This window comes from Phoenix dactylifera, unplaced genomic scaffold, assembly GCF_009389715.1.
Source record: "Phoenix dactylifera cultivar Barhee BC4 unplaced genomic scaffold, palm_55x_up_171113_PBpolish2nd_filt_p 000371F, whole genome shotgun sequence".
In the NCBI taxonomy this organism is placed as follows: Eukaryota; Viridiplantae; Streptophyta; class Magnoliopsida; order Arecales; family Arecaceae; genus Phoenix; species Phoenix dactylifera.
The window spans coordinates 464,697-478,029 of record NW_024067823.1 but is presented as its reverse complement, the minus strand read 5'-3'; positions in this window follow the sequence as shown (position 1 = coordinate 478,029).

Here is a 13,333-nt window from a genome sequence, read left to right as displayed (position 1 = left end):
GTTAAGAACAAAGTTGGGAGAGGAAACAAGAGGGCATGGCTAAAGTGTTGGTGGTGGAACAACCAACCGGTCTGTCCCCACTCCTCTCCAATGGCACATTCCTAAATATTTAGGGCTTGTTTGATTCACGGAAAGAATTTTCTTATTGTAATATTTTTTAAAAAAAATTGATTTTTGAGAATATTATAGGAAAATGGTTCTATTATATTTAGTTGACTATAAAAAATAATACATTCCATATTGGTTTATATTTGGTTGAGTATTTACTTTCTGAAATATCTATTATATCCTTAATTATCTATTGATTTTGATAGCTTAAGGGTAGTTTGGAAAAAAAATCTTAATTCCCAACGGTGGAAAAGTAGCTTTTCCATATCCCTCATGGATTTTTATTTCTCATGGGAATACTACTTTCTTATCTTTCTTTTTTCAAAACTCTAACCAAATAAGAGGTCTTTTTTGTTTTTTTTGTTTTTTTGTTTTTTTTTGCTTTAAAAAAGGGGAAGAGGGGAGGAAGGGACAAGCCCACCCCCGCGTAGCAGCCCCCACTGGGCCCCCACCCCGCTAGGAGAATGTTCGATGCGGGCAAAAATGACCGTGTGTTGGGCACCTCGGCCGGTTTTACTCATACCCTCCCCATTCGTGGGCCCGGCTCGGTTACCCCTCTAGGCTTCGGCACGAATACCATGTGTGAGTACGTCACACCTGGCACCACCGAGGCTACCAGTAGAGCGATAAGCCATTCCATACCCTGTGTCCAAGTAGGGAGCATCCGGTCTCCACAATTTAATCGATGCCCGTGCATTTCGAACTCGGAACCACTTGGTTGGAACTAAGGCCACGCTCCCAGTAGGCTACCACCTCAGTGGTGGTCTTTTTTGTTTTTTCATTGACTACACTTTTCTCTTTCTTTTCGCACAAACCAAACAAGACCCTGTGTTCAGGTGAAAGACTATTTCTCATGCAGTTGTTTTTCCTTTTCTTTAAAAGTATCCCATTGCAGTTGAATGGAATAATTTTTGTGGAGGTAAAGTTGAAAATATTGCTAGTTGTTTGTCGATGAAAGTTTATATCGAACCTGTGAAAATCGTCTGATATAATGTGAGAGCTAAAAAAATATGTCTTATTGTGATGTCCGGCTCAAGCCGGCTTAAGCCCAGGCCCGCCTATTAAAGCGGCGCCTCATCAGTTCGTGAAACGGGAGGGGGCACACGGCCTTGTGTTCGAAAACAGAGCATGCACCGCTCTCTCCCTCTCTCTCTCGTTCTCCCATCGACCGCCCCACCGAGCCACGCTGCTCTCCTCTGTCTCCCACGCCTTCTCCTCCTCTCGCGTGCCAAGTCATCTCTTTCTCTCTCCTTCGGTCGTTTATAGACTTATACCCCTTAGGAGTCTAGTCCATCCTAATTTTCTTTGTATCTGATGACAATTTTCATCAAAGTAGTTCTTGCTTTATAGATACTGCATTTGAAAGGGGACAGGAAGGACTTGGAATTTGTGAAGACAAGCCTAGCAGCTGAGGGATTCACTATTGCTGAATGAGTAACGGCAGTTGAAGTTACATGCAGAAATAGCTTCTGTGAGCACATACATATGGCAAGTTTCATATGCTTTCATCTATAACATTTCCGCCTAAGATAACTCTTCATTCAGGGTGTAATGTAGGTTGTAATAACTCTAAACTTCACCTAAAATGGCTGGCTGGAAGATATTATCTGGGTTCCTTAATTCTATATAAGTATTCAAGATCTACCTAGCGAATAACCGAGTGGGATTAAGCACATGCCCATACGAATCCTCACATACTTCCTCCATTTAAGCCTTGACATCCTCATCGGGCTAAGGGTTCAAATTCATTCAAATCTAATCACAAGTACCATGATCGGCCCATGATCAGCTCCAATAGATCCGTACTACAGTGTTCCTCAGTCCACATAGGTTATAAGTGTTAGAAGTATGCCCTAGAAGCCAACGTGGCTGACGCATATTTGTAATATGGGCATAAATTTGTAATTGGACACTTATTAATAAATAAGATTGGGCAATTTATTTTTCATTCATGTTTGTATGTGTCCATGAATCGTCCAAGAAATTAATAGATGATGACGCATAATTTCAAGGAGTTGAGAATTTGAGGCATGTGTCAATAGGGATTAATTTCTAAATGCTCCTGATCGATGGATCTATCACGAGGGACGGTGATCGATCTGCTGAGATTAGTGCACATATCACTTAGTCAGATGGACGAGTCTCGAGTCTACGGTGTAGAGACACTGGAGTGATTATGCAAATACTTGTTAGAGAACAAAGAACTTAGCATGACCAAAGATATTAGTCACATGGATGTCTATCCACTCGTCAGTGATTACTTATGCTGCAGTTGTATGACTGGTCCTTTGACCTGCGATGCCTCAGCTATTCACTATGAGGTTGCTGTAGTTTGACGAGCATGTGAACTTGGGCCCAAGGCATTCGGGTCCTTGTAGTGCGAATTGGCTGCAGTAGGTTAATTTGGGAATAGGGTTGCATCTAGATGGGATCTACCGACCTTGATAGATTAGGAGTGATCCTATGTGATTTATTAGACTGAGTTCGATAAATTCCTGGCCAGGTATTTTGGAAAAAGAGTTTTCCATATCTCGAACTGGAAGTTGTATAAATTTGACATATGACGGACGATGGGGTTTGATGAGATATCCATAACCTCCGTCACATCGGGATCCATGATAGAGGGACTGTATCATACGCTAATTGCACCAAGAGGTTCAGATATTCCATTCTGCTGGGTTGCCACCATATACTGCTAGGTGTCACTAGTGGATTGTGAGACTCGAAGGCATTCACTTGGTGATCAGTGAACCCTAAGAGTAGAACTGAAATCGTTTCAGTCTACTGAAAGGAGTTTCAGTGATATTAAGATGGAGATCTCAATATTTCTCACTACCAGTCAGAATAGCACCTACGGGATCACACACATAGAGGATTTAATTAGTCAGACTATCATAATTGTGATTTGGAATCATAATAGAAATCAATCATCAATATGATTGGTGATTGAATTAACCCACTAAGTGTTAGTGAGTTAATGGAAGAAGAATTAAGTGGAATTGATTGCAATTGGATTGCAATTGGGCTGATTTAATGAGCCAAATCAAATTGGGTTCGACCCAAATTGATTTGGATTCATGATTGGGTCAATTTGATTAAACCAAGATTTGTGCGGATTTTAAAGACCACATGTCGTTGTAGGATGAATATGACTTAAGTCATGTTCACACTATGCGGACTTTAAAGTCCACATGGCATCGTAGGATGCATGCTCCCAAATCAATTAATTCTCCTAATGAGATTAGGAATCCTAATATGATTAGAAAATTAATCAATTGATTATATAGACACATGTCATGCATCTATGAGCACAAGGATTGGACACTTGGCATTAATCCAAGGGTGGGTTATAGTCCCATACTCCTAATAAGATTAGGAGGAGCCCTAAACCCAATCTATAAAAGGGTAGCAAGGGAGAAGTTATGAATTAATTCTCTCCTCTTCCTCTCCACGCCTCCTCTTCTTTCTTTCTCCTTCTCCACGGCAGCAAGGGGTCTTCATCCTCCTCTTCTTCCACGGTAGCAAGGCAAGGAAGATCCACGTGCAAGGTTCCTCCTTCCTCTTCCTCCATCGCGAGCAAGGTTGAAGAAGAAATGGTTCTTCTTTAAGGAGGTATATTGTAAATTTTTATCTTCTAATCTATATGATAGTCATGAGAGGTCTTTGTAAGGAGCTAGCACTCCGGTAAGACCCTATCTCAGATGATTAGATCCTCGTGTGGATACCTGTAGAGGCCGGACAATTGTGTAGCTCAAACAGGAACCTAGATAGATCATCAGACTGCGGTATTCTTCACCTGCAGAATTTTTGAAGATAAGATCATCAAATTAATTTCTTCTGATTTTAGTTTCAGTTTTATGAATCTTAATCAACCTTTCTTAGATCCTAATCTCCCCTCCCTAATGAATTCAAAGATCTTCTGGATTTGGATCCAGAAAAATTTTTGAATTCTACGATCCGAGGCGCGTTCATGCAATGAACGACATTCCGTTCGAATTCCGCTGCGAACGTCGCATCGAACGGGACGTAACTCAGCAGTGGTATCAGAGCCATGGTTCTAGGAAGCATGATTAGAACCTAAGGATTGATTACCATATTTTTAATCTGATTTTTAAAGGAATTATGCTTGCTAGATTTTCTGCGTGCTGAAATTTCAGGTTGCTGAAATTTTCAGCATGCAGATTTTTTTTTTGCTATAATTTTGCAAATTATTTTAGAATTGCAATTAGATTACAATGTTTTAAATCAAGTAATGTATGATCTGAAATCCAGAGAATAGCATAATAGGTTTAAAATTTCAGATCTGAAAATATATATGAGATGCATATGGTAATCATAATGTTCATACTTGTTTAAGGTTATGTTTAAAATAATGTATGCATGAGATGTATGTATTAGTTAAACAAAAATTTATTTGCATGAGATGTAAATAAAATCCTTAAACAATAGGACATTTACATAAGATGTAAACTGAAACAATTATGTCATTTACATAAGATGTAATCACATAATATATCAAAGAGTTTCATAATTACATAGGATGTAAACCTGAACCAATGTGACATTTACATAAGATGTAAATTGAATGACATATGGTATGGGGTAGATGGTTACATTAGATGTAAATCCCAAGAGACCTAAAACCTTCCTAAATCAATCGAGAGTGAACGATACATTGAGCTAGCCATATTTGATTAATTGATCTAATTGGTGTCTAGGTAAGCTCAAAGGTGGTTACTTAATTAGGACCTTACTCTCTGAGTAATGAGAGCCTCCCACCTGCTTACCTTGCCAATTGATCGATTACCTCCTATGGAAAGCTCAAAGTTGGAATCACTAAGATCTGATTACCCAATATTAAGTCGATTGGTCTTCCACCGTAGTAGAGTTGCTAAGATCTTTCCGGCGTTGATTAGTCTCGGCTGGATACAGTGGGCTAGTTGCATCGGAGGATTGAACCTCTCTATTAACATGAGATGTTGTGGGGTAAAGGTGGGGTTGGGCTCCAATAACTGTTAGGTGAGGACCCAATCACAGCTTTATTTTCGCGGGATATACGGTGGGTCTGACTTAACCAAGGAACGGATCCAATAACTGTTAGGTAAGGTCCTTATGACTTGGAGACCAGGTTAGCTCAATATACTTACGAAGCATTATACAAGAGTTGTACACTCATCGTCTATGTGTCTCCAATAACTGTTAGGTGAGGTGACATGTAGATTGGTGGGACTGCAGCACTCCACTCGAAATCCTAAGTCGCAGGTTTCCGTATCTTTATCAGGGAAGTACGAGAGATCTGAGAAATAGTGGAAGGATTTGATTCAATTTTGTTTTAAAAGTCCCTAAAATAAATTAATGTCAAATACAAATTTCTAATTAAAATCTTTACTCTCTGCAGATGTCAATGGCTTCCAATCCGATAGTTCGAATTCTAGATAACAATAGGTTGACCGGACCAAACTATAAAGATTGGCTCCGCAACTTAAAGATTGTCTTGAGTTGCGAAAAGATAGCTTATGTTCTTGACCATGAACTCCCGGTGTTACCAACCCGTGCAACCAATGAACAGCGTGAGACGTATGCAAAATGGTTGGATGACGACAATAAGGTTAGTGCTACATTTTGGCATCCATGTCCAACGAATTGCAATGCCAGCATGAGAGCATGAAGATTGCTAAGGACATACTTGATCACCTACAAGAGTTGTATGGTGAACAGAGTCGCGCAACGAGGTTTGAAGTGTCCAAGCGGCTCTTCAAAGCCAAGATGCGCGATGGGCAGTCCGTCCATGAACATGGTTTGACCATGATCAAGGATCTTGAGGAGCTTGAGAGGCTTGGCATGACCATGCACAAGGATTTGCAGACGGATTTGATCCTACAATCGTTGCCATGTTCATATGGGCAGTTTATTGTAAACTACCATATGAATAAAATTGAATGCACCAAACTTGAATTGTTGAATATGTTGGTAACAACTGAGGGAGCCTTGAAAGGTTCAAGGGGCACAGTTCTCGCTGCTGAGCTAGCTTCTACTTCCAAGAGAAAGTCTACTGGGAAGAAGAAGAAGCCTGCGAAGAAGCAGAAGACCGAGAAAAAGCCGAAGAAGGAAGTTCCTAAGAAGAAGGCCGAACCCAAAGAAAAATGTTTCCATTGCAATGAAGATGGCCATTGGAAGAGAAATTGTCCTATCTACATGGGAAACATAAAGAGCAAGAAGGATGACACGCCTTCTGAAGGTATGTCTAATATGCTCATTATTGAAACTAATCTAACAGTTTTTTCTATTTCCAGTTGGGTTATAGACTTTGGTTTTAGTGTTCACTTGTGCATTACCATGCAGGGTCTAAAGGAAAGTAGAAGGCTTATGGAAGGTGCGGCAACCATAAGAGTTGGCAATGGAGCAAGAGTTGCTTTTGTTGCTGTAGGCACATTCCCTTTGCATTTACCGTCAGGATTTAGTTTGATACTTAGAGATTGTTATTTTGTACCTGGTGTTAGCAGAAATCTGATTTCTGTATCTTGTCTAGCATAGGAACATTATGAATTTAATTTCAATAAAGACTACGTTTCTGTTTATTTATGAAATAAACTATTTGGACGTAGTTTTATGATTGACGGTCTCTATCACTTACATATGGATGTATCTGTGAATGTATTTGAGCATATAGTGAGTACCATAGGATCAAAAAGATCTAAAGATGGAATAAATCAAAAGTATTTATGGCACCTCAGACTTGGTCATATAGGAGAAGACAGAATTAACAAATTGGAGAAACATGGGCTTTTGAGTTCATTGACTTCTGAGTCATATCTGATTTGTGAATCCTGCTTTCAAGAAAAAATGACCAAATTACCCTTTGTAGGACATGGGGAGAGGTCCACTGAAATACTTGCCCTAGTACACACTGATGTGTGTGGCCCATTCGATGTATAGGTTAGGGGTCAATTTTTCTACTTTATTACTTTTACCGATGATTTCTCACGGTATGGTTATGTCTATCTTATGAGACATAAATCTGAAGCATTTGAAAAGTTCAAAGAATTCAGATTTGAAGTAGAAAAATAGATAGGGAAACTCATTAAGGTTCTTCGATCAGATCGAGGAGGAGAATACCTTAGTGGAGAGTTTCGCAATTATCTCAAACAAAATGGTATAGTTTCACAATGGACACCTCCTGGAACACCTCAACTCAATGGAGTGTCAGAAAGGAGGAATCGGATTCTATTGGATATGGTCAGGTCCATGATGAGCTTCATTGACTTACCCTTATTCTTGTGGGGAGATGCCCTACTTACAGCTATCTATATATTGAATAGAGTTCCCTCTAAGTCCGTTCCTACCATACCGTATGAGATATGGCATGGTAAGAAACCAAGTCTTGGTTATCTCAAGATTTGGGGATGTCCAGCCCAAGTCAAGCGACAACAGGCTGACAAGTTAGAGTCTAGGACAATTGTTGCTCGTTTCATTGGATATCCTAAAGAGTCGTTAGGATACAATTTTTACATCCCAGAAGATCACAAAGTATTTGTGAGCTGACATGCCATCTTCTTGGAAAAATAGTTTATTCTTGATAGAGGCAGTGGGAGAAAAATTGAGCTCGAAGAGAAAGTCTCTGAAGAGCAACGAGCAATTGAGCCTAGTGAACCTATTCACATTGAGCCAATACATGAAGAACCTCGTCCACTTCGTAGATCCAGTAGGATCTCCCATCCTCCTGAAAGATACTTAGGTATGCTTACAGAGAAAATAGTGGAAGAGTTCCTCATGGGAGAAAGAGATCATAGTAATGATCCCAAGACCTACAATGAAGTGATGTTAGACATCGACTCCAAAAAATGGATGGATGCGATGAAGTCAGAAATAGACTCCATGCATTCCAACCAAGTATGGACCTTAGTAGATCCGCCTGAAGGTATAGTACCTATCGGGTGTAAATGGATCTACAAAAGAAAAATAGGTTCGGATGGCAAGGTAGAGACCTATAAGGCAAGGTTGGTGGCAAAAGGTTATAGTCAGCGTGAACGCATTGACTATCAAGATACCTTTTCACCGGTAGCCATGCTGAAGTCCATTCGAACGTTGCTTGCCATTGCAGCTTATCATGATTATGTGATATGACAGATGGATATAAAAACTGCTTTTCTTAATGGATATCTTGAGGAAGATATCTATGTGGAACAACCTCAGGGTTTCACTTTTAGTGATGGTGATCACAAGGTCTGCAAACTGCAAAGATCCATTTATGGACTAAGGCAAGCATCTCGGAGTTGGAACACTCGTTCCGATGATGTGATCAAATCGTTTAATTTTATCAAGAACGAAGAGGAACCATGTGTATACAAAAAGGTCAGTGGGAGGGCTACAGTATTCCTCGTATTGTACGTGGATGATATACTCCTAATTGGGAATGATATTCCCATGCTCACATCGTTCAAGTTATAGTTGTCTAAGAAGTTCTCCATGAAAGATATAGGTGAAGCATCTTATATTTTGGGGATTAAGGTCTATAGAGATAGATCTAAGAGGATGCTTGGCCTATCACAGAAAATGTACATAGAGGAAGTGCTGAAGAGGTTCAGCATGGAAAACTCTTAGAGGGGATTGTTACCCCTAAGGCATAGGATAAATCTCTCCAAAAAGATGTACCCCAAAACATCTGAAGAGATTCAGCGCATGAGTAGGATCCCTTATGCATCGGCAATAGGGAGCCTCATGTATGCCATGCTATGTACTCGACCTGATATAGCACATGCTGTGAATATCACAAGCAGATATCAGTCAAATCCAGGCGAGGATCACTGGATAGCTGTGAAAAATATCCTTAAGTACTTGAGAAGGACTAAGGATCTGTTTTTGGTCTTTTGGGGAGGCACAGAGTTAAAGGTAGAAGGATATACTGATTCAGACTTCATGATTGATCCTGATGATAGAAAGTCTACATCAGGATATATATTCTTATGCAATAGAGGATCGGTAAATTGGAAGAGTTTCAAGCAACCGATTATTGCAGATTCTACCATGGAAGCAGAGTACATTGCTGCATCGGATGCTGCGAAGGAAGCATTCTGGTACAAGAAGTTTGTCGAAGAGCTTGGAGTCATGTCATTAGATGCCATAACCCTTTTCTGCGACAACAATGGAGCCATAGCACTGGCTAAGGAGCCGAGGTCTCACTAGAAGTCCAAGCACATGGAGCGGCGATTTCATCTAATTCGCGACTATCTCGAAAAAAATATGTAGAGGTGCAGAGAGTAGACTCCACTGATAATGTGGCGGATCCATTTACTAAGCAGCTGAGTCAGAAGAAATTAGAAGTCCATCTTGAAAAAATGGGACTTAAATATATGTCTGATTGGCTTTAGTGCAAGTGGGAGATTATTAGAAGTATGCCCTAGAAGCCAACGTGGTTGACGCATATTTGTAATTTGGGGCATAAATTTGTAATTTGACACTTATTAATAAATAAGATTGGGCAATTTATTTTTCATTCATGTTTGTATGTGTCCATGAATCGTCCAAAAAATTAATAGATGATGACATATAATTTCAAGGAGTTGAGAATTTGAGGCATGTGTTATTAGGGATTAATTTCTAAATGCTCCTGATCGATGGACATCACGAGGGACGGTGATCGATCCGCTGAGATTAGTGCACAGATCACTTAGTTAGATGGACGAGTCTTGAGTCCATGGTGTAGAGACACTGGAGTGATTATGCAAGTACTTGTTAGAAAACAAAGTACTTAGCATGACCAAAGATAGTAGTTACATGGATGTCTATCCACTCGTCAGTGACTACTTATGCTGCAGTTGTATGACTGGTCCTTTGACCTGCGATGCCTCAGCTATTCACTATGAGGTTGCTGTAGTTTGACGAGCATGTGAACTTGGGCCCTAGTCATTCGGGTCCTTGTAGTGCGAATTGGCTGAAGTAGGTTCATTTTGGAATAGGGTTGCATCTAGATGGGATCTATCGACCTTGATAGATTAGGAGTGATCCTATGTAATTTATGAGACTGAGTTCGATAAATTTCTGGCTAGATATTTTGAAAAAAAAGTTTTTCATATCTCGAACTGAAAGTCGTATAAATTTGACATATGACGGACGATAGGGTTTGACGAGATATCCATAACCTCCGTCACGTCGGGATCCATGATAGAGGGACTGTATCATACGCTAACTGCACCAAGAGATTCAGATATTCCATTCTGCTGGGTTGCCACCACATACTGCTAGGTGTCACTAGTGGATTGTGAGACTCGAAGGCATTCACTTGGTGATCAGTGAACCCTAAGAGTAGAACTGAAATCGTTTCAGTCCACTGAAAGGAGTTTTAGTGATATTGAGATGGAGATCTCAATATTTCTCACTACCAGTTAGAATAGAACCTACGGGGTCACATACATAGAGGATTTAATTAGTCAGACTATCATAATTGTGATTTGGAATCATAATAGAAATCAATCATCAATATGATTGGTGATTGAATTAACCCACTAAGTGTTAGTGAGTTAATGGAAGAAGAATTAAGTGGAATTGATTGCAATTGGGCTGATTTAATGAGCCAAATCAAATTGGGTTCGACCCAAATTAATTTGGATTCATGATTGGGTCAATTTGATTAAACCAAGGTTTGTGCGGATTTTAAAGACCACATGTCGTTGTAGGATGAATATGACTTAAGTCATGTTCCCACTATGCGGACTTTAAAGTCCCCATGGCGTTGTAGGATGCATGCTCCCAAATCAATTAATTCTTCTAATGAGATTAGGAATCCTAATATGATTAGAAAATTAATCAATTGATTATATAGACACATGTCATGCATCTATGAGCACAAGGATTGGACACTTGGCATTAATCCAAGGGTGGGTTATAGTCCCATACTCCTAATAAGATTAGGAGGAGCCCTAAACCCAATCTATAAAAGGGTAGCAAGGGAGAAGTTATGAATTAATTCTCTTCTCTTCCTCTCCAACCCTCCTCTTCTTTCTTTCTCCTTCTCCACGGCAGCAAGGGGTCTTCATCCTCCTCTTCTTCCACGGTAGCAAGGTAAGGAAGATCCACGTGCAAGGTTCCTCCTTCCTCTTCCTCCATCGCGAGCAAGGTTGAAGAAGAAAGGGTTCTTCTTTAAGGAGGTATATTGCAGATTTTTATCTTCTAATCTATATGATAGTCATGAGAGGTTTTTGCAAGGAGCTAGCACTCCGGTAAGACCCTATCTCAGATGATTAGATCCTCGTATAGATACTTGTAGAGGCCGGACAATTGTGTGGCTCAAACAGGAACCTAGATAGATCATCAGACTGCGGTGTTCTTCACCTGCAGAATTTTTGAAAATGAGATCTTCAAATTAATTTCTTCTGATTTTAGTTTCAGTTTCATGAATCTTAATCAACCTTCCTCAAATCCTAATCTCCCCTCCCTAATGAATTCAAAGATCTTCTGGATTTGGATCCAGAAAATTTTTTGAATTCTACGATCCGAGGCGCGTTCATGCGATGAACGACGTCCCGTTCGAATTCCGCTGCGAACGTCGCATCGAACGGGGCGTAACTCAGCAATGAGACGGGTCTGATACCTTTTTCTCCAGTTTTCTTCAGAAGGTACTATCATATTATTAGGCTGGAGGTGACGATTGATGTCCAGTAGTTCTTTTCGTCTGCGACGATGCTCGATGAATGGAAGCAGACCATCATCACCCTAATTTCGAAGAGACAGAATCCAGTGGAGCCGAGCTACTTTTGATTGATCAGCTTGTGTACCACCTGGTATAAGGTTATGGCAAAGATTCTGGTCTAGAGGATGAGGGGCATCCTACCTAAACTCATCTGCCCTGAGCTGGGGGCCTTTGTTAGGGGGTAATCCATCTCCGACAACATGCTCATTACTCACGAGTTAATGTCTAATCTTCAGAGGGAGCCAGGGCGCAGATGTCTGATGGGTGTCAAGCTCGATATGGAGAGAGCCTACGATAGGATGATGTGAGACTTCGTGACTCACTCCTTGGAGGGTTTTGGCTTTCACATGCTTCAGATTAGGTGAAGTTAGGGGTGTATTCAGGGGTGTTTTCAGACCCTGTCTTTTGCCATACTGGTCAACGGCTCCCCCTTGCAGTTCTCCGGGTCATCAATAGGGCTGAGGTAGGGATGCCCCTATCACCGCTTCTATTCATCATCTGCATAGATTCCTTCTCAAGAGCACTTCAGCATGCCTCAGTGATGCAGGAGGTGGAGGCATACAGACCGGAGGCAGGTTCGGCTCAGATCTCACATTTGCTATTTGCTGATGACTGTTTGCTATTGGCTTGTGCGACGAGACGATTGGTTCTGGTGATTCAGAGGATTCTGAGGGCATATTGTGCGGTGTTCGGACACCAGGTTAACTTGGTAAAGTCAGCCATTTGCTTCAGCCCGAAGATCAACCCAAGTGTGAAGGCTTCTATCATGGGAATCCTAAAGATTGGGGAGCAGGAGGGAGCCTTGAGATATCTTGAGATCCCGATCACAGGCCGGCATCTCCGTAGGGGGGAGTGCTTTTCTTTTATAGAGATAGGCATCAGATGCAGACTGGAGGGGTGGCAGACAGGCGCTCTATCTATGATGGGCAGAGTCACTCTGATACGGTCAGTTCTAAGCTTGATCCATATTTATTTGTTATCAAACACTTTGGTGCCCCATGCAGCGCTGCAGTGCATGGAGCGACTGTTCATAAGCTTATCTAGGGGCAGCGTGGGGACAACACTGGTGTTCACTTACTAGCCTGGGAGACTATATGTCAGCCGACTAGCAGTGGTGGGCTAGGGGTCCATTCTTTGATTGAGCGTCGGAAGATCCTTGCGATCAGGTTGGCATTTTGGTTTCTTTTGGAGTCGAAGAGTCTCTGGGGCTCTCTGTTGAGGGTTAAGTATGGGGATCCGGCCGATCCGATAGTTTTCCACATCGGTCGAGGTTGCTCCTCATTTAGAGAGAGATCTACACATGCGCCCCGGTGGTGATCCCGACGATCAGATAGAAGATCAGGGATGGACGGGCTATCAACGTCCTTGAGGATAGATGGCTTTCCAAGGTGGCACTACGTGATTATCCCACCTTGATCGACCACAGCTGGCCGGAGGGATGTAGAATATGCGATCTATTCATTTCGGAGGAAAAGAGGTGGGACGAGGACCTCATTAGGCAGATGTTTGGGGAGCAGCTTGCTAGGTGGGTCCTATCAT